This window comes from Hypanus sabinus, chromosome 8 (genome assembly GCF_030144855.1).
Source record: "Hypanus sabinus isolate sHypSab1 chromosome 8, sHypSab1.hap1, whole genome shotgun sequence".
Classification (NCBI taxonomy): Eukaryota; Metazoa; Chordata; class Chondrichthyes; order Myliobatiformes; family Dasyatidae; genus Hypanus; species Hypanus sabinus.
The window spans coordinates 149,568,610-149,588,223 of NC_082713.1; positions in this window are offsets into that span (position 1 = coordinate 149,568,610).

Sequence of the window (19,614 nt, forward strand, 5' to 3'; positions counted from 1 at the left end):
AGATATCCACCTCCCTCCAAAAAAAAATTTGGTCTGTCATGAACAAAATTTTAACAACTAACTACTTACAAAAAAACAAATGTATAAAATTTACAACATACACAGTATAAATGGTATTATCATACAGCACCTTCCAAATTATTACATAGGAGTGTTACAAATGTTAAAATATCACTCCATAAAAAAATTACATTGTACATTCAACATTGAGATAGACAATCAGCAATCACATTATCTTTACCTTTAATATGAGTTATCCTGCAACATTAAACTCCAATTTAACAATCTTCTATTTTTGTTTTTCATCTTACTCAGAAACACTAATGGATTATGGTCGGTGTAGACTATGAGTGGCTTTTGAGTTGTACCAACATACACATCAAAATGTTCTAAGGCCAAAACAAGAGATAACAATTCCTTTTCTATTGTCGAATAGTTTCTTTGATGCTCATTAAATTTCTTAGTAAAGTATGCTACTGGATGATCAACCTCATCACCCTCATTCCTTTGCATTAATACTGCTCCTGTAGCCTCATCACTAGCATCTACAGCTAATGAAAAAGGTTTTCCAAAGTCAGGTGCCTTGAGCACAGGTTGTTGACATATCATAATTTTCAGTTTTTCAAATGCTTCCTGACAAGGCTCTGTCCACACAAACCTCTCATTCTTCTTCAAGAGGTTAGTTAATGGAAGGGCAACTGTTACGTACTCGTGACACATGACAGTGGAGCCCTTGTCATGTGACTGGGGTTGAAGCTGTACTGGACTTGAGGTGATGGTCTTGTGATGGTGGTGACGTCATTTTCCCGCCAGTAGAGATCATGTGACAGGTTTTTTTTACAGGTTATACAAGGTAGACCCCACCCTGTGAGGAGGGGCAGTTCGTGGCTGGATTTGCCAGGTTGACTTCATGCCACTGCGTGTTTGAAGTGATGACGCAGTTTAGCTGAAGGATGAAGTTTTTATTTAATGCCTAAAGTTTAAGAGGTCATTGCCAGCAGGTTCTTTATGGTTCTGTTAGTTCGAAATTAGTGGAGAGTGAAGATTCGAAGTTGGAAGTTAAAGATCGAGGAGAATCGCTTTCTACGGTGAAACGGGGGCGACCTTTGTTTGATCCTTATTTGGAAGGATTTCATTGACTATCTTCGTGTTAATCCCTAGGTTTAACTAGAAAGGATTGAAGGTAGTGGAGAAGGAAAGGTCAGTGCCTTTAAGCCGTTCTGTTTCGTGAATTCTTCGTGGGAAGTTCGACGTCGGGGATCGAAGCAAGCGACGTGAAAGAGAACCTAAATCGTCTTATAAAGTCTTTCCTTTTAAATGGACTGTGAGCATATCGAACTTTTGGCAATACCACTTTAAAGAACTGTTTTTGGAATATCACTTTACGAACTGTTTGGGCTGCCGCTCAGCAGCTGTTTCCGGTTATGGTAGTGTTTGTTTACTTTTGGGGGGTTTGTTTTCTGTGTTTAATAAATGTGTTGTTTGTTATAAGAAATCCTTGCCGAACTCATATATTTATTGTTGCCTGAATACGTAACACAACATTAGCAAAATCCTTACAAAATTTTCGATAATATCCTATCATTCCCAGGAATCTTCTGAGAGTTTTTTTCCCAGTTGGAGTGGGAACCTCTAAAATTGCCCGAACTTTTGCCTGAAAAGGAGCTACCTTACCTTGACCCACAACATAACCAAGGTAAGTCACAGTGGCATGTCCAAATTCATTTTTAGCTAAGTAAATATTTAAGTTAGCTTTTGAAAGCCTTTCAAATAATTTTTCTACTGCAGTAGTGTGTGCTCCCCAAGTATCATTTCCTGTAACTAAATTGTCAATAAAAGCATCTGAATCTTTCAATCCCTGAATCACAGAGTTAATCATCTGCTGGAAAGTACCTAGAGAATTCTTCATTCCAAATGGAAGAACATTATATTCATATAACCCAGATGGAGTTACGAATACAAAATTCTCTCTACCTTTATCCGTTAATGGAACACACCAATACCCTTTCAATAAATCAATCTTCGTAAGGAATTTTGCTTTTCCAACTTTATCTACACAGTCTCTACTCTCGGAATTGGATATGCATCTGTTTTCGTTATGGCATTCACCTTCCTGTAGTCCATACAAAACCTAATACTACCGTCTGACTTAGGCACCATAACACAAGGTGAACTCCAATTCGAGTTAGAAGGTCTAATAATATAATTCTCTAAAATATATTCAAATTCTTTCTCAGCAAGTTCACATTTTTCCATGTTCATCCTATATGGATGGTGTTTAATGGGTTCGGCATCTCCAACATCTACATCATGTGAAGCTACTGCGGTTCTTCTAGGAACGTCTGGAAATAAATCCTTACAGTTAAAAATTAATTGCTTCATCTGCTACTTCTGCTCTGGCTGTAAATGTGCTAATTTTTCATCAATATTTTCCAGAATGGTTGAGTTTGGTAATCTGACAGAAACAATGTCGGGTTTAGAATGAGTTTCAGCTGAATTATCCATTATGTTCCTAGTGAGATCAGAATCATTATTATTGACCACAACAGTCACAGTAGTGGACTGTTTCTCATAATATGGTTTTATCATATTTATATGGTAAAGTTGTGTTGGCCTTCTACAATCTGGAATTTTTATCACATAATCCACATCATTGATTTTAGACACAATTTCATAATGACCATGAAATTTAGCTTGTAAAGGATTCGCTTGCACTGGGAAAAGAACCAGCACCTTATCTCCAGGCTTAAATGTCCTCGTCCTAGCTTCTTCATCGTACCAGGTTTTCATTTCTCCCGAGCCAATTTTAAATGTTCCGTGGCTAAGCTACAAGCTTTATGTAATCTGTCCTTAAATTTTAAAACATAGTCCAACAAATTAGTGTGTACCTCTTTATTAATCCATTGTTTTTTTAATAAAGCCAAAGGTCCTCTAACACTATGCCCAAATACAAGTTCAAATAGACTGAAACCTAATGATTCCTGTATCAACTCCTTTACTGCAAATAGAGGTAAGTATATACCTTCATCCCAATCATTTTCATTTTCCACACAATACGTCCTAATTATAGTCTTGAGGGTAGAATGAAACCTCTCCAAAGCTCCTTGCATTTCTGGATGGTATGCAGATGAAGTGATTTGCTTCGCTCCCAATTTATAAACTATCTGTTGAAACAATCCAGACATAAAGTTACTGCCTTGATCAGATTGTATTTTCTTAGGCAGCCCAAAATAAGTAAAGTATTTCATAAGAGCCTTTGTTACAGTTTTAATTGTTATATTCCTAAGTAGTACTGCCTCTGGAAACCTATACACAGTGCATATGATAGTCAGCAAGTACTGATAGCCAGTTTTTGTTTTTGGTAATGGACCTACACAATCTGTAACAATTTTAAAAAATGGTTCACCAAATGCTGGAATAGATTGCAGTGGGGCCTCTGGAGTAACTTGATTAGGTTTACCCACAATTTGGCAAGTATGACACGTTCTGCAAAACGTTGCCACACCTTTTCTCAAACCAGGCCAGCAAAAATGTTTTTAAATCTTGTCCACAGTTTTCCTTACCCCTTGATGTCCACCTAAGGGCACACTATGGGCTAAAGTTAAAATCTCATTTCGATAAACTTTAGGAACAACTACCTGGTGAACAATATTCCATTCATCACTTGCAGGAATTGTAGGCGATCTTCACTTCCTCATCAATACTCCTTTCTCAAAATAATATCCTACTGGCACCTTATCAATTTTACTATCTGGAAGAGCTTGTTCTTTTAATTTGATAATCACAGGATCTCTACTCTGCTCTGCTATCATCTCCTTCCAAGACAGAGACAAATCTTCTTTGTTAGACTTACTCCAAGAATCTTGTTCAAACAATGAAGGTAAGAAAGTTTCTGACACATCCTCAAAACTCAAATTCTGAGTTGAACAGTCATGGGTAACAATCTCATTCTGCACATCAATCTTTTTAGCCATAGCTTGAGTTACAATACAGGAGGAATCTGTGTTAGAATCCACCTGTGGTTCCTCTGACTCTTTTGTCAAATGCCTCTCAGGAAAAACTTTTCCACCTGCCAAATCATTTCCAAACAATAAAGAAATATCCTTCACAGGTAAGCTGGATTGTAGTCCTACTTTAATAATTCCTGTAACTAACCCTGACTTTAAATTTACTTTATGTAAATATATAGACATAAGGGCACTCCCAACACCTCATATATAATTTACCTCACCAGTATCAGACTCATCATTAAACTTTAACACACTGTCTAATGTCAGTGATTGAGAAGCTCCAGTATCCCTAAAGATTTTTATTGGCACTGGAGTAGATCCTTCTTTCAAGGATATAAACCCTTCAGTTATAAAATGATCAAATCCCTTCTTAACTTGGTCAGACTCTAACAAAGCTTCATTTGTGCTTATCAAACCCTGTGAATTTACAGGTGTTTCAGTATGTTACACACAAGCATGTGGGACTGCTTCCTTCTCTTTCTTTTTCAATCGGAAACAGTTAGCTATTATGTGACCAGGTTTCTTACAATAATTACAAAATGGGACCAAACTGTCTTTCCTTCACAGGCTTTCCTTCCTCCTTACCTTTCTCACTAACTTTTGATTTAATTTCTGGTTTACCTTGAGTCTCTGTGTTATTTTTCCTTTTAAAAGTTCTGCCGTGAGAAAATTTATTCTTATGGATTAAAGCATGCACATCAGCTAATTCAGCAGTGGCTCTCTCATTTAAGTATGACCTTACTTCAACAGGGATGTTCCTTTTAAATTCCTCCATTAAAATCAACTCGTTCAATTTATTATAGTCCCCATTTACAGTTTCAGAGAAAACCCATCTCTCAAACCACACAGCTTTATCATAGGCAAACTCCACATAAGTTTCCCCACAAATTTCTTCAAAGTTCTGAATCTTTCTCTATATGCCTCCAGAACTAACTCATACGCCTTCAATATGTGTAGTTTCACAGTATCATAATCAAGTGCTTGCTCAGCAGTTAAAGCTGTATAAACCTGTTGTGCTTTGCCCTTAATTACACTCTAACAACACTGACCATTTCTCTTTCGGCCACTCTAAAATCAGAGCAATAGTTTCAAAGTGTTGAAAATATTTCTCTACTTCTGTTTCACTAAATGGTGGGACCAATTTAATTCCCTGACTAACAACAAACATTTTTCTAGAACCAGGAGACTGATTGTTGGACCTTAATTCCGCCATTGCAAATTCAAATTCCCTCTTTTTATTTTCAGCTTCTAACCTACAATGCTCCAAGTCCTCTTTACTTTGTTCTAACTTCATTTGTTCAATTTGTAACTGTATCTCTAGAGTACTTATTGGAAACATATCTAAAATCTACTCATCAAAATCACCCGAATCTACATAGTGTAATGCGATTTTTCTCTGAATTACAGGCTTTGTTGTAGTTCTCAAAATACCTTTAAGTTCCAACCTACTAGCAATCTCAGATACATCACTCTATTTCGCCTTCGCTAATAACTCCGCGTCTGGCGATGCCAGGAAGTCATCAATATTCATTGCTGCCGAATACCACTCACAAGCCAATCAAACAAAAGAATCCGGGTATTCCCCTTTTCCAAAACACTAATCGAAAATTAAACAAGCATTTAAACTCAAAAATGATTCATCCCACGAGCCCCCAATTGTTATGATCCAACAACATGAATATATAATTGAGACAGGTTTTTTATAACAAATAAAGCATTTATTAAACACTGCTAAAAAAAAACAAAAGTAAACAAACAACTAACTTAACCAGAAGTCGGCTGCCATACGGCAGCTCAAACGGTTCTTAAAGCGAGAAACGCGAACTCAGTTCTTTAAAGTAGTATTGCAAAAAAAGTCCAGAATGATTTACAGAGTCAGTTAGGAGAGACTTCCCTTGAAGTAATTAAATCTTTTCTCTTGACGTTACTGCTGATTCCAGCCGAAGTATGCTTTGCCGAGGGATTTACGGTTGGAGGAAATAAAATGGCTTAAAGGCACTGACCTTTCCTTGGTGAAACTCTGCATCCAACTCTTTCTGCTCTTTTGGCAGAGCAGGAGTTATCTTGGATACAAGTTACTAATTCCTTGTACGAAGATCAAATAAGGTCAAACCTGCTTTACAGCTGACAACACCAACTTTCCTTGATTCTTCCAGCTTCCCGAACTTTGATAAATCTTCACTCTCCAACTGGACTGAACTGGCAGTATTGTAACAAAACTACCGGCAATAACCTTTGAGACTTAAGGCAGAAAGTAAAACTCCACTTTCAAACAAAACTGTGTCATAACATCGAATACACAGCAAAACGGAGTCACTGGCAAATTCAACCATGAACTGCCCTGTGTCACAGGGAGGGTTTCTCCTTTTATACCCTGTTGAGAAAAAATTATCACATGATCTCTCACTGGCGGGAAAATTACGTCACTCCACCATCACAAGACCATTACATCATGCCCAGCATAGCATCAATTACATCATGGTCATGTGATAGGCCCAAGATACCCACGGGTACGTAACTCCAGTAAAAGGGCTAGTGCTGTTTTTAATAGCACCAGCTGTTGATCATCCCGTAAGTGCAGCAATTCAATTATTATGAGGGTTAGAGCAGGTGAATGGGGATCCCACCCCCACCCTCGATGCAACGTGGAGCAAGTACAGTCCAGGGAAGCAAGAGAGTAGAGGCTATTGTGGAGGAAGGGTTATTCTTCAAGCCCTCTGCAAGTAACAGTTCCTTTTGTCCTCTGCCAGATTCCTTACATTCCATCTACGATTCCCTATGAAGGGCCGTACCCAATATTCACTAGCAGTGGGACTGGAGAGGAAGGGGTGGTGGTTGACACATTCATGCCTCATTGTTGAAGGGAAGGGGTCATTTGACCTGTATCCCCTTTCCCTGTAAATAGAGTGTGAATGATTTGAATAGGGAAAAATGTGAGGTGTGGTCACATGCATCAGTTTGCATGTTTGCTTGTGTGTGTGGGTGTATGGACTTTGCTTTCAAGGCACTCTGTGTTTATGTTGGGCCCCGCCCTGTTACTTTTTCCTTATCAGTTTTCTCTGATAAGTGTGCTGTTTCTTTGAGAGAAATTAACTCTGTTTTAAGTTTTCGCGGTTCCATATGGAATTTTAATGAAGGGGGTGCAGCCTGGACTTGTGGAGAGGGGGAGTTGTGTTTTAATCTGTTACTTTGTTTCTTGGGTTTGTTTTGTCAGTTACTTTGTTTCTTATTTTTTAAATCTGTTACATGTTTATTGTCTTAACCTGTTAATTTGTCACTTGTTTCCCTGTGCAATTGGTTTTAGGGATGTCTCATTTCATATTGGCCATATGAAATTCGAGTTGAAGGGATAGAAATTTTGGCAACTTTATTCTGGATATGAGATGCTCACATTTCAGAGGGAATTGAGCACTTGGGAAGCAATCCTAGTAGTTCTGTTGTTTTTATGTTGTCTAAGGACCCAGTGACTAATCAATAGACAATAGACAATAGGTGCAGAAGTAGACCATTCGGCCCTTCGAGCCTGCACTGCCATTCTGAGATCATGGCTGATCATCTACTATCAATACCCGGTTCCTGCCTTGTCCCCATATACCTTGATTCCCCTATCCATAAGATACCTATCTAGCTCCTTCTTGAAAGCATCCAGAGAATTGGCTTCCACTGCCTTCTGAGGCAGTGCATTCCACACCCCCACAACTCTCTAGGAGAAGAAGTTTTTCCTTAACTCTGTCCTAAATGACCTACCCCTTATTCTTAAACCATGCCCTCTGGTACTGGACTCTCCCAGCATCTGGAACATATTTCCTGCCTCTATCTTGTCCAATCCCTTAATAATCTTATATGTTGCAATCAGATCCCCTCTCAATCTCCTTAATCCCAGCATGTACAAGCCCATTCTCTCTAACCTCTCTGCGTAAGACAGTCCGGACATCCCAGGAATTAACCTTGTGAATCTACGCTGCACTTCCTCTACAGCCAGGATGCCCTTCCTTAACCCTGGAGACCAAAACTGTACACAATATTCCAGTTGTGGTCTCACCATGGCCCTGTACAAATGCAAAAGGATTTCCTTGCTCTTGTACTCAATTCCCTTTGTAATAAAGGCAAACATTCCATTAGCCTTCTTCACTGCCTGCTGCACTTGCTCTTTCACCTTCAGTGACTGATGAACAAGGACTCCTAGATCTCTTTGTATTTCTCCCTTACCTAACTCTTCACCATTCAGATAATAATCTGCCTTCCTGTTCTTACTCCCAAAGTAGATAACCTCACACTTATTCACATTAAATGCCATCTACCAAGTATCTGCCCACTCACCCAGCCTATCCAAGTCACCCTGAATTCTCCTAACATCCTCATCACATGTCACACTGCCACCCAGCTTAGTATCATCAGCATATTTGCTGATGCTATTCTCAATGCCTTCATCTAAATCATTGATGTAAGTCGTAAACAGCTGTGGTCCCAATACCGCACCCTGTGGCACCCCACTAGTCACCACCTGCCATTCTGAGAAACACCCATTCACCGTTACCCTTTGCTTTCTATCTGCCAACCAGTTTTCTATCCATGTCATTATCTTCCCCCCAATGCCATGAGCTCTGATTTTACCCACCAATCTCCTATGTGGGACCTTATCAAATGCCTTCTGAAAATCGAGGTACACTACATCCACTGGATCTCCCTTGTCTAACTTCCTGGTTACATCCTCGAAAAACTCCAATAGATTAGTCAAGCATGATTTGCCCTTGGTAAATCCATGCTGGCTCGGCCCAATCCTATCACTGCTATCTAGATATGCCACTATTTCATCTTTAATAATGGACTCTAGCATCTTCCCCACTACTGATGTTAGGCTGACAGGACGATAGTTCTGTTTTCTCCCTCCCTCCTTTCTTAAAAAGTGGGATAACATTAGCCATTCTCCAATCCTCAGGAACTGATCCTGAATCTAAGGAATATTGGAAAATGATTACCAATGCATCCACAATTTCCAGGGCCACCTCCTTTAGTACCCTAGGATGCAGACCATCTGGACCTGGGGATTTGTCAGCCTTCAGTCCCATCAGTCTACTCATCACCGTTTCCTTCCTAATGTCAATCTGTTTCATTTCCTCTGTTACCCTTTGTCCTTGGCCCATCCATACATCTGGGAGATTGCTTGTGTCTTCCCTAGTGAAGACAGATCTAAAGTACTTATTAAATTCTTCTGCCATTTCTCTGTTTCCCATAACAATTTCACCCAATTCATTCTTCAAGGGCCCAACATTGTTCTTAACTATCTTCTTTCTCTTCAAATACCTAAAAAAGCTTTTGCTATCCTCCTTTATATCCCTGGCTAGCTTGCGTTCGTACCTCATTTTCCCCGCTCTATTGCCTTTTTAGTTAAATTCTGTTGTTCCTTAAAAATTTCCCAATCATCTGTCCTCCCACTCACCTTAGCTCTGTCATACTTCTTTTTTTTTTAATGCTATGCAATCTCTGACTTCCTTTGTCAACCACTGTGGCCCCTTTCCCCCCTTTGAATCCTTCCTTCTCCGGGGGATGAACTGATTTTGCACCTTGTGCATTATTCTCAAGAATACCTGCCATTGATGTTCCACTGTCTTTTCTGCTAGGATATCCATCCATTTAACTTTGGCCAGCTCCTCCCTTATGGCTCCATAGTCTCCTTTGTTCAACTGCAACACTGACACCTCTGATCTGCCCTTATCCTTCTCAAATTGCAGATAAAAACTTATCATATTATGGTCACTACCTCCTAATGGCTCCTTTACTTCAAGATTGCTTATCAAATCCTGTTCATTACACAACACTAAATCCAGTATAGCCTTGTCCCTGGTCGGCTCTCGTACAAGCTGTTCCACGAATGCATCCCGTAGGCACTCTACAAACTCCCTATCCTGGGGTCCAGCACCAACCTGATTCTCCCAGTTCACCTGCATGTTGAAATCCCCCATAACTACTGAGACATTACCTTTGCCACATGCCAATGTTAACTCCCTATTCAACTTGCACTCAGTATCCATGCTACTGTTTGGGGGCCTGTAGACAACACCCATTAGGGTCTTTTTGCCCTTACTGTTCCTCAGTTCTATCCACACAGACTCTACTTCTTCTGATCCTATGTCTTCCCTTGCAAAGGACTGAATCTCATTCCTCACCGACAGGGCCACCCTCTGCCCACTTTTCTGTCCCTAAGATAGCACGTATACCCTTGTACATTCATTTCCCAGGTCTGATCTCCCTGCAGCCATGTCTCCGTTATCCCAACAACATCATAGTTACCCATTCGCACCTGAGCTTCAAGCTCATCCGCCTTATTTTTGACTCTTCGTGCAATCAGATGTAGAATTTTTAGCCCATTTCTCCTCTCTCTGTTTGAATCACTGCCTATTGTGCTTAACCCAGCTCCCCAAACTCCCATCAGGCTATATGCCCCTTGAATTTTGTTGTCCTTCCTAAATTTACTTATTCTTTCTGCACATTTAACTCCATGTTCCATCAGACCATCCCTCTGTACATGTGTCCTCCTTATCACTTGTTCCACCTCACCTTTCTCTACTACACACTTAATATTCCGGAACCGTGTAGTCCCCACCTGTCCTTTATTCTTCATCTCGCTATCCTTTCTCACATTCTGGATCCCTGCCCCCTGCAAATTTAGTTGAACCCCCCACCGGAGAAGCACTAGCAAACTTTCCTGTAAGAATGTTAGTACCGCTCCAGTTTAGGTGTAAACCGTCCCGTTGGGACAGATCCCACCTTCCCTGGAACAAAGCCCAATTATCTAAAAACCTGAAGCCCTCCCTCCTGCACCATCCTCTCAGCCACATATTATTCCATATTAATCAGGAGTAAGTGCATTTGTATCTCCCTGCATGACAAAGTGGTGAACACCGACTTGTGGTGGGAGATCCTGTAAAACATTGTCCGGGGTGGGCATTTGAATTTGCACACTGCAACAATGGGTCAGATTGCTGAATTTATGTGAGGACTCCTTACTACAGCACAGAAGGGATGCCACTGATATTGATCCCTTTGACAAGGAGAAGACTGTTGGGAAAGTTATCTGGCTTCTCGTCTTTTTTTTTGCATTCTGGTTTGGGGGAGCTGGGAGGGAGCAGTCAATCCCAGCAAAACCTTGACCCAGAGTATAATGACATCCTTAAGGTACTTGAGCCTTAATAGCCCTGTGGAGTAAATGCTTTAAGGGCTGGTATTTCCCTATGTACCATTTGTATAATTGTAAAGTCCTGATTCATAAAGTGATTTCCCCACCTGATAGAGTTGGTGTATGTAGTGTGTTGAATACAGGTGCATGGTACATGGCAAGTGTGAGCAGGAACAGTATCCTGGAATGGCTGTACCTATGCCAATTGGTTTTGTGAAGGTGGGCACTTGTTGGATGCTATATGGCACTTACTGGATATGCAGTCGCTAGACCTACCTGTGGTTCCTACAGGGTGGTGTGTTTGATATGTGGCACCATATGTTTGCCATCCCAGTGCCCTGTATGAGCACTTTCTCCATGCTGGTTGGTAAGAGGGCTATTACAAAGGAAGGAAGGTTTTGAGTTACAGCCTTTCTCAGCATGGCAGTGCCAGGCTGTCCTGGGAACTGATTTTGATCATCTTAGATTACCTGCTTACAAACAAGCGGGCATGTACAGTTGTTGGTCAAGAATGCTGCACCTATATTCCTGATGGGTCAGGGAACATCACTCACCTGGTTGATTACATTTGAGAGTCAGTGTATTAGGTTAGTGGGGGGACCAGCTCATTAGCTATTACACTCCAAGGTGATGCTGGTGGCCTTCTGGGGCACAGGGAAGTTGGTGGACTACTGTAGTGTACTGGGGTGACTATTGGGTTTACAGTACTGAGTATTGTACTTTTGAGTTTTGTGTGTAGCTTAGTTGAGAGTTCACGAGAGTCATACTAGTCTGATGGTTGGATCATCACGTTTTTGACCTTTGAGGGGTGGAGTGTCCTGTGGGGGGTATGATTGTCAAAAGTCACTTTTGTTGTGTTTGGATAGTTTAGACACCGCAGATGCTGTTTCCATTGGTTAGCAGCCTGTGTCCAGTTTCAAATATCCTGGGTATATAGGGAGCACGTGTGGGAAGTTCTTTTTCTCTTCCTTTTAATTAAGACAGGCAGTGCACCTGACGATGGTGTGCTCTGTGCGTGCTTTTAGCTAAGTATATCTGTTGAAAATTCAGCTTTGTAGTTTCTGTAACTTGGGGAACATGAATGTTTGGTCGAATTTTTACTGTTTGTAAATAAATAGCTAATATACTCATTCGCAGTCAGTGCTTTCTGTTTCACTTGCTAGACCCGAGAACCTGATTCGGCGTGACAGGGAAGGACAGGAGGTTCTGTGGCCATGAAAGAGTAGTCAGGATAGTGTGTTGCCTCCCAGGTGCTAGGATCCAGAATGTCTGAGACTGGCTTCAGAAGATTGTCCAGAGGGAGAGTGAGCAGCCAGGGGCCGTGGTGCTCATTGGCACCAATAATGACATAGGAGGGGTGGAGGAAGGAGGTCCTTCTGAGTGAGTATTGAGAGTTAGGGAGGAGGCTGAAGAGCAGGTCCTCCAAGGTAGTAATCTCTGGACTACTCCTGGTGCCGCATGCTCGTCTGCGCAGGAATAGGATGATAGTACAGATGAATGAGTGGCTGAGGAAGTAATGCCGGGAGCAGGGTTTCAGATTTCTGGATCATTGGGATCTCTTCTGGAGAAGGTATAATCTGTCCAGAAAGGACGGGCTACACCTGTACTCAAGAGGGACCAATATCCTTGCAGGCAGGTTTGTTAGAGATGTGGGGGAGAGTTTAAACTCTCAAATTTTGAGTTTTACATCAATTTTTTGTTTGAGATCTACCAGGGACCTATAATGATGATGGCAAAAGGAATGAAATTACTGAACATAAAAAGCATAAGATGGGTAAAAAGAGACATTTGGGTTCCACAATCCCTTTGTTTCTTTACTAAAACTAGGCTTGTACCTCCCAAGTTACATGTTATTTCCCTATCTTTCCAGACAAATGTACACTATTTATTAGTACTGTATTGAAATTCATATTAATGTCCTTCTATAACTTTTATGTCACTTTTCAGTTTTGACTACTCTTTTACCCAAGGCAAATTCTTAAAAATATTTTTGATTTCAGAGTCTAAATCATTAACTTAAATTGTGAACAGTGATGGTCTCTCCCTTCCCTTCCCCTACCGATGATTCTTAATGGAACATCCTACTTCTTAATCCTCAAGTAATTTCTTCTTACTCCTGCTTTCTTTTGACTGTCCAGATAACAATATATTCTCAAAAAACATGAAACTGCAGATGATGGAAATCTTAAAGCGAACAGAAATTGCAGAAAGTATTTAGTTAGTTGATCTTTCTTCAAAAATATTTCAGCAGAATTTCTGATGAAATATCTTTTACCTTAAAATTTCACTGTTTCTCTTTTCACATATGCTGCCCAACTTCATAAGTATTTCCATCAGTTGCTTTTATTAGTAATCTTACCTGTCTCCTGATTTTGTATGATTTCATCTTATTTTTAGTCTATTGTAAAATAGTGCCACAAGAACAATTTAGCAATAGATTACTTACAGCATTAACTGTTGTCTATTCTACCTTTAATGTCATCAAAAATTACAATGACTTTGATCAAGTAAAATTTTCAGTTTTGTTATCCATTACTGATTATACATGTTATACTTTTATACCTTCATGTTCTTCAATACTTTCAAAGGGATTCCATTATTTTTCCTAGCACTGATAAGGCTATCAGACATTTGAGTAGAATTAGGCCATTCAGCCCATCAGGTCTGCTCTGCAGTTCGATCATGGCTAATTTGTTATCCTTCTCAACATCGTTGTCCTGCTTCTCCCCATAACCTATGACACATTTGTTAATCAAGAATCTATCATGCTCTGCTTTAAATATACCCAATGACATGGTCTTCATAGCCACCTGAATTCCACATATTCACCTGCCTAAAGAAATTCCTCCTCATCTCTGTTCTAAAGAAGACCTCTTGTATTCTGAGGCTGGGTTCTTTGATTCTAAACTCTCCCATTACTGGAAACATCCTCTCCAGATCCACTCTGTTTTGGTCTTTCAACATTCCATCGGTTTCAGTGACATCTCCCTCATTCTTCTGAATTCCTGTGAATACATGTCTGAAGCCATAGAATATTCCCCCTTTAACCCCCTTGTTCCTGGGATCATTCTTGTAAACCTCCTCTGGACTCTCTCCAATAACAACATATTCCTTCTTAGATAAGTGGCCCAAAACCACTTCAAATGCAGTCTGAACAAAGCTTTATAAAGCCTAAACTCCTTCCTGGATTGGTGGAGAGGTTGACCAGGCCAGGCCTTTATTCCTTGCAATTTAGGAGAATGAGATTTGACCTGAAGCAAAATGTCTAAAATTATGAAAGGTGCAGATAAGTGTTAGCTATCCACCAGAAGTCTGCACTAAATATGTACTGTAATGCTTATACCATCTATTTATTAGTTTCTGTTAAAATGCATAGTTCAGTCTGACTTGGCATGGGGTTTTATTCTTCATCATTAACATACTTTTCTTCATTTCAAATGTACTAATTTCATAATTCTTCAGATTTTCCAATGTGTTTATTCTTTCCCTTCTAAATATGGAATCAAAACAACGTATTTCTGTCATTTCCCTATTGTCACCCATTATATTGTCTCATCTATCCCTCAGTGCCCCTATTCCCATACCAACCCTCTCTTTTTAATTGATGCGTCTGTTAAATATTTCAATGTTTATTTTAGGTCCCTTGATAATTTAAATGTATAGCTCCTCTTTGCCTTCCTAATTGTCTATTCAAGTACTCTAATTGCTTTATATTCACTCTCATCATTAACTCCTCTGTTGTCTAAATACTTAACACATGCCATTTTCCTTAGCTTCAATTATTCCTCTATGCCTTTGTCCATTTATCGATCTCATTAAAATGTGGTTTGCTCTTGCATGGTACTAGACTATCTTTTTCCTGCACTCTGTTGAATATTGTTTTAAATGCTGATCATAGTTATTCTACATTTGTTTATTGACATTGTTGCCCATTTTATCTTCGCAAATTATATTCTGTCTCTCAAAATCTTTTCTTTAAGTTATTAAAAGATTTCAATCTTAGTTCTGTCCTTTTATATTGTCATCTAAAATTGTACCATATTATGGTCATTATTGTCTAGACGTTTTCCAGATTTAATTCTTTTACCTGTTCTTGTTCATACCAGGTTATTAGATCAAATGGCAGATCATTTTTTTACATATTGATTTAAGAATCCTTTAGGTGTTATATTTACTCTATTCCTTCACCTACCCCTTTGGTTTAATTAATATCAGGATAATTAATACTTCCATATGATTATTCAATGTTTTTCTATTAATGTCTCTAATTTGTTGGTCCTTTTCTACTAACAGTTAGTCTGTAAAATATTTGTTTTCCTTGTCCTACATCCTGAGAATGATCTGAATTTAAAACCTTAAAATGGAAAAAGGAATAATGGTGAAGGAAAAGTTCATAAGGAACAAGTTGCTTCATGCTGAAGGACCAAAATCTTCTGTCCTTGTTTAGTAATGGGATGCACACCTAAGCCATACATTTAGAAGTATTGTATTTTGTCATTATTATGAAATCTTTCCTTTCTGTACATGTAATTAGAAGGTTATAGTGAAAACTTCAACAGCCATATTTTCACATTATCTCCATCATAACATCTTGGCAAATTAATTAACGTTAGTCCATCTCAGTTGGCTATGCAGCCTTTTACCTGTCCTATACCTTCAGTTTGTGAAATACATAATCGTAAAGCACATCAATTACCATCACTGAGTGGGTTAACTATACACAAGATGCAATCAAGTGAGAAAATATATTATCTTACATGCTTGCAGTTACAGATGCAGGACTGTAAAGGTTAATTAAATAATTATTTCAAATATTTTGCAATTAACTATTCTATTCATCATCGTCATGTTCTCTTCTTCCTCCTGCCATTAGGAAGGTGATACAGGAGCCTCAGGACTCACACCACCAGATTCAGGAACAGTTACTACCCCTCAACCATCAGGCTCTTGAACCAAAGGGGATAGCCTCACTCAACTTCACTTGCCCCATCACTGAAACGTTCCTACAACCAATGGACTCACTTTCAAGGACTCGTCATCTCATGTTCTCAACATCTATTGCTTATTTATTTATATTATTATTTTTCTTTTTATATTTGCACAGCTTGTTTGCTTTTGCACACTCGTTGAATGCCCAAGTTGGTAGGAACTTCCATTGACCCTGTTATGGTTATTGTTCTATTATGGATTTATTGAGTATGCCAGCAAGAAAATGAATCTTGGGGTTGTATATGGTGACATGTATGTATTTTGATAATACATTTACTTTGAACTTTATTCAACCACACAAAATAAGGTAGCTGTCGTTCAACACAAAAAAAAAACAATGGAAACATATGGTACTCAGTAGTAACAATGATCAATCTTCTAATTCTAAATGTGTCCAAATACCATAATATCTCGTTGCACAACTCACTGGAATATCTTACCAATAATGTACCACACTCCTACTTGCAGTCATTCATTTGCTGCACTGTTCTATACATAATACTGTTGATCTTTCCTTAGAAATATTGTAACATAGATATTGAAAATATTTCTTTTCCTTTACGGTTCTGCTCTGTCAGGACACTGCTTTGATTGATACATTTTCTTCTGGAATTTGGGTTTGTGTAAACCTGTCATCTGCCATATTACATTTCACAGTTCACATTAACAAGAAAACATTTGTGTTGTCTTATTTTTGCTTTGGAGAGTTGTATTCCAGTTGTATTGAGGTACAGGTGACCCCTGCGTTATGAGGAGTTGTGTTTCTAAGTAAAGTCCAACATAAAAGATTGATTAACAAAATTACTAACCATGGAAATAAGGCTTCAATAACAGCATAAATGACAGATTGGGACTCAGGGATAGAACTGTTAATTATGATTTACTGTTTTTCTTTCTAACTGTAAGATTGTAGGATGTTGTACTTTAAAGATTCATGCCAGGATCAGTTCTTGGCTCTTAAATACCAAGTGTGTGGTCTCTTGTAACATGATGTATGAACTATTGTACTCAATGCCCTGTCAGGTGAAAGCAAGTGTAACCTTCTACCTGTGTTGCCATTTTCAGGGAATCATGCACTTGCACCCCAAGGTCTGTCTGTTGTGTAACATTCTTCAGGACACAGCCATTTACTAAGTCCTGCGCTAGTTTCACTTTGCAAAATGCAGCATTTCATCCAGGTCCAATTATATTCCATCTGCCTTTTCTTGGCTCACTTTTCCAGTTGATCTGGATTCTTTCATAAGTTGTAATAGCCTTAGTCACTGTCTACTATGTGTCATCCGCAGATGTAATTACTTTGCCAACACTCATCCAAATTGTTAAATTGGACCCAACACCAACTCCTGTGATGTATCGCTGATGAAAGGCCTCCAGTATGAGAAACAATCCTCCACCACCTTCTGGCTCATATGACCATCAATTTTCTATCCAGTTGGCTAGCCCACCATGGATCTTCTGTGATGCCAGGAATGTCAAATGATTTGTAGAGGATGCACAAATGCCTTCAATACACAATCAATAACTAGACAGACAGACATAGTTTATTGATCCTGAGGGAAACTGGGTTTTGTTACAGTCGTACCAACCAAGAATAGTGTAGAAATATAGCAACATGAAACCATAAATAATTAAATAATAACAGGTAAATAATGCCAAGTGGAAATTAGTCTAGAACCAGCCTATTGGCTCGGGGTGTCTGACACTCTGAGGGAGGAGTTGTAAAGTTTGATGGCCACAGGCAGGAATGACTTCCTATGATGCTCAGTGTTGCATCTCAGTGGAATGAGTCTCTGGCTGAATGTAGCTGTAGTTTAGAGAATTACCAAGTTGGAAATGTGCATCTTTGCAGCTGCTCCCACACCTTGTTTAGTAAGGGTTTGATTATTAATCAATGTGGTGCAGACTCAAGTGATCAAGTATGTAATAGAATATAGAACATAGAATAGTACAGCACATTACAGGCCCTTCGGCCCACAATGTTGTGCCGACCCTCAAACCCTGCTTCCCATATAACCCCCACCTTAAATTCCTCCATATACCTGTCTAGTAGTCTCTTAAGCTTCACTAGTGACTCCACCACTGACTCAGGCAGTGCATTCCACGCACCAACCTTCCTCTAATATACCCCTTGAACTTCCCTCCCCTTACCTTAAAGGAATGTCCTCTTGTACTGAGCAGTGGTGCCCTGGGGAAGAGGCACTGGCTGTCCACTCTGTCTATTCTTCTTAATATCTTGTAACCTCTATCAAGTCTCCTCTCATCCTCCTTCTCTTCTAAGAGTAAAGCCCTAGCTTTATGATCTCTGATCTTAATGGATACTCTCTAAACCAGGCAGCATCCTGGTAAATCTCCTCTGTACCCTTTCCAATGCTTCCACATCCTTCCTATACTGAGGCAACCAGAACCGGACACAGTACTCCAAGTGTGGCCTAACTAGAGATTTATAGAACTGCATCATTACATCGCGTCTCTTAAACTCTATCCCTCAACTTATGAAAGCTAACACCCCATGAGCTTTCTTAACTACCCTATCTACCTGTGAGGCAACTTTCAGGGATCTGTGGACATGTATCTCCAGATTCCTCTGCTCCTCCACACTACCAAGTATCCTGCCATTTACTTTGTACTCTGCCTTGGAGTTTGTCCTTCCAAAGTGTACCACCTCACACTTCTCCGGGTTGAACTCCATCTGCCACTTCTCAGCCCACTTCTGCATCCTATCAATGTCTCTCTGCAATCTTTGACAATCCTCTACACTATCTACAACACCACCAACCTTTGTGTCATCTGCAAACTTGCCAAACCACCCTTCTACCCCCACATACAGGTCATTAATAAAAATCACAAAAAGTAGAGGTCCCAGAACAGATCCTTGTGGGACACCACTAGTCACAACCCTCCAATCTGAATGTACTCCCTCCACCACAATCCTCTGCTTTCTGCAGGCAAGCCAATTCTGAATCCACCTGGCCAAACTTCCCTGGATCCCATGCCTTCTGACTTTCTGAATAAGCCTACCGTGTGGAACCTTGTCAAATGCCTTACTAAAATCCATGCAGATCACATCCACTGCACCTATATGCACCTATACATCACCTCATCTATATGCCTGGTCACCTCCTCAAAGAACCCTATCAGGCTTGATAGGAACCCTATCACTATCTTCCCTTCACAAAGCCATGCTGACTGTCCCTGATCAGACCATGATTTTCTAAATACCCATAGATCCTATCTCTAAGAATCTTTTCCACCAGCTTTCCCACCACAGACGTAAGGCTCACTGGTCTATAATTACTTGGACTATCCCTACTACCTTTTTTGAACAAGGGGATAACATTCGCCTCCTTCCAATCCTCCGGTACTATTCCTGTGGACAATGAGGACATAAAGATCCTAGCCAGAGGTTCAGCAATCTCTTCCCTTGCCTCGTGGAGCAGC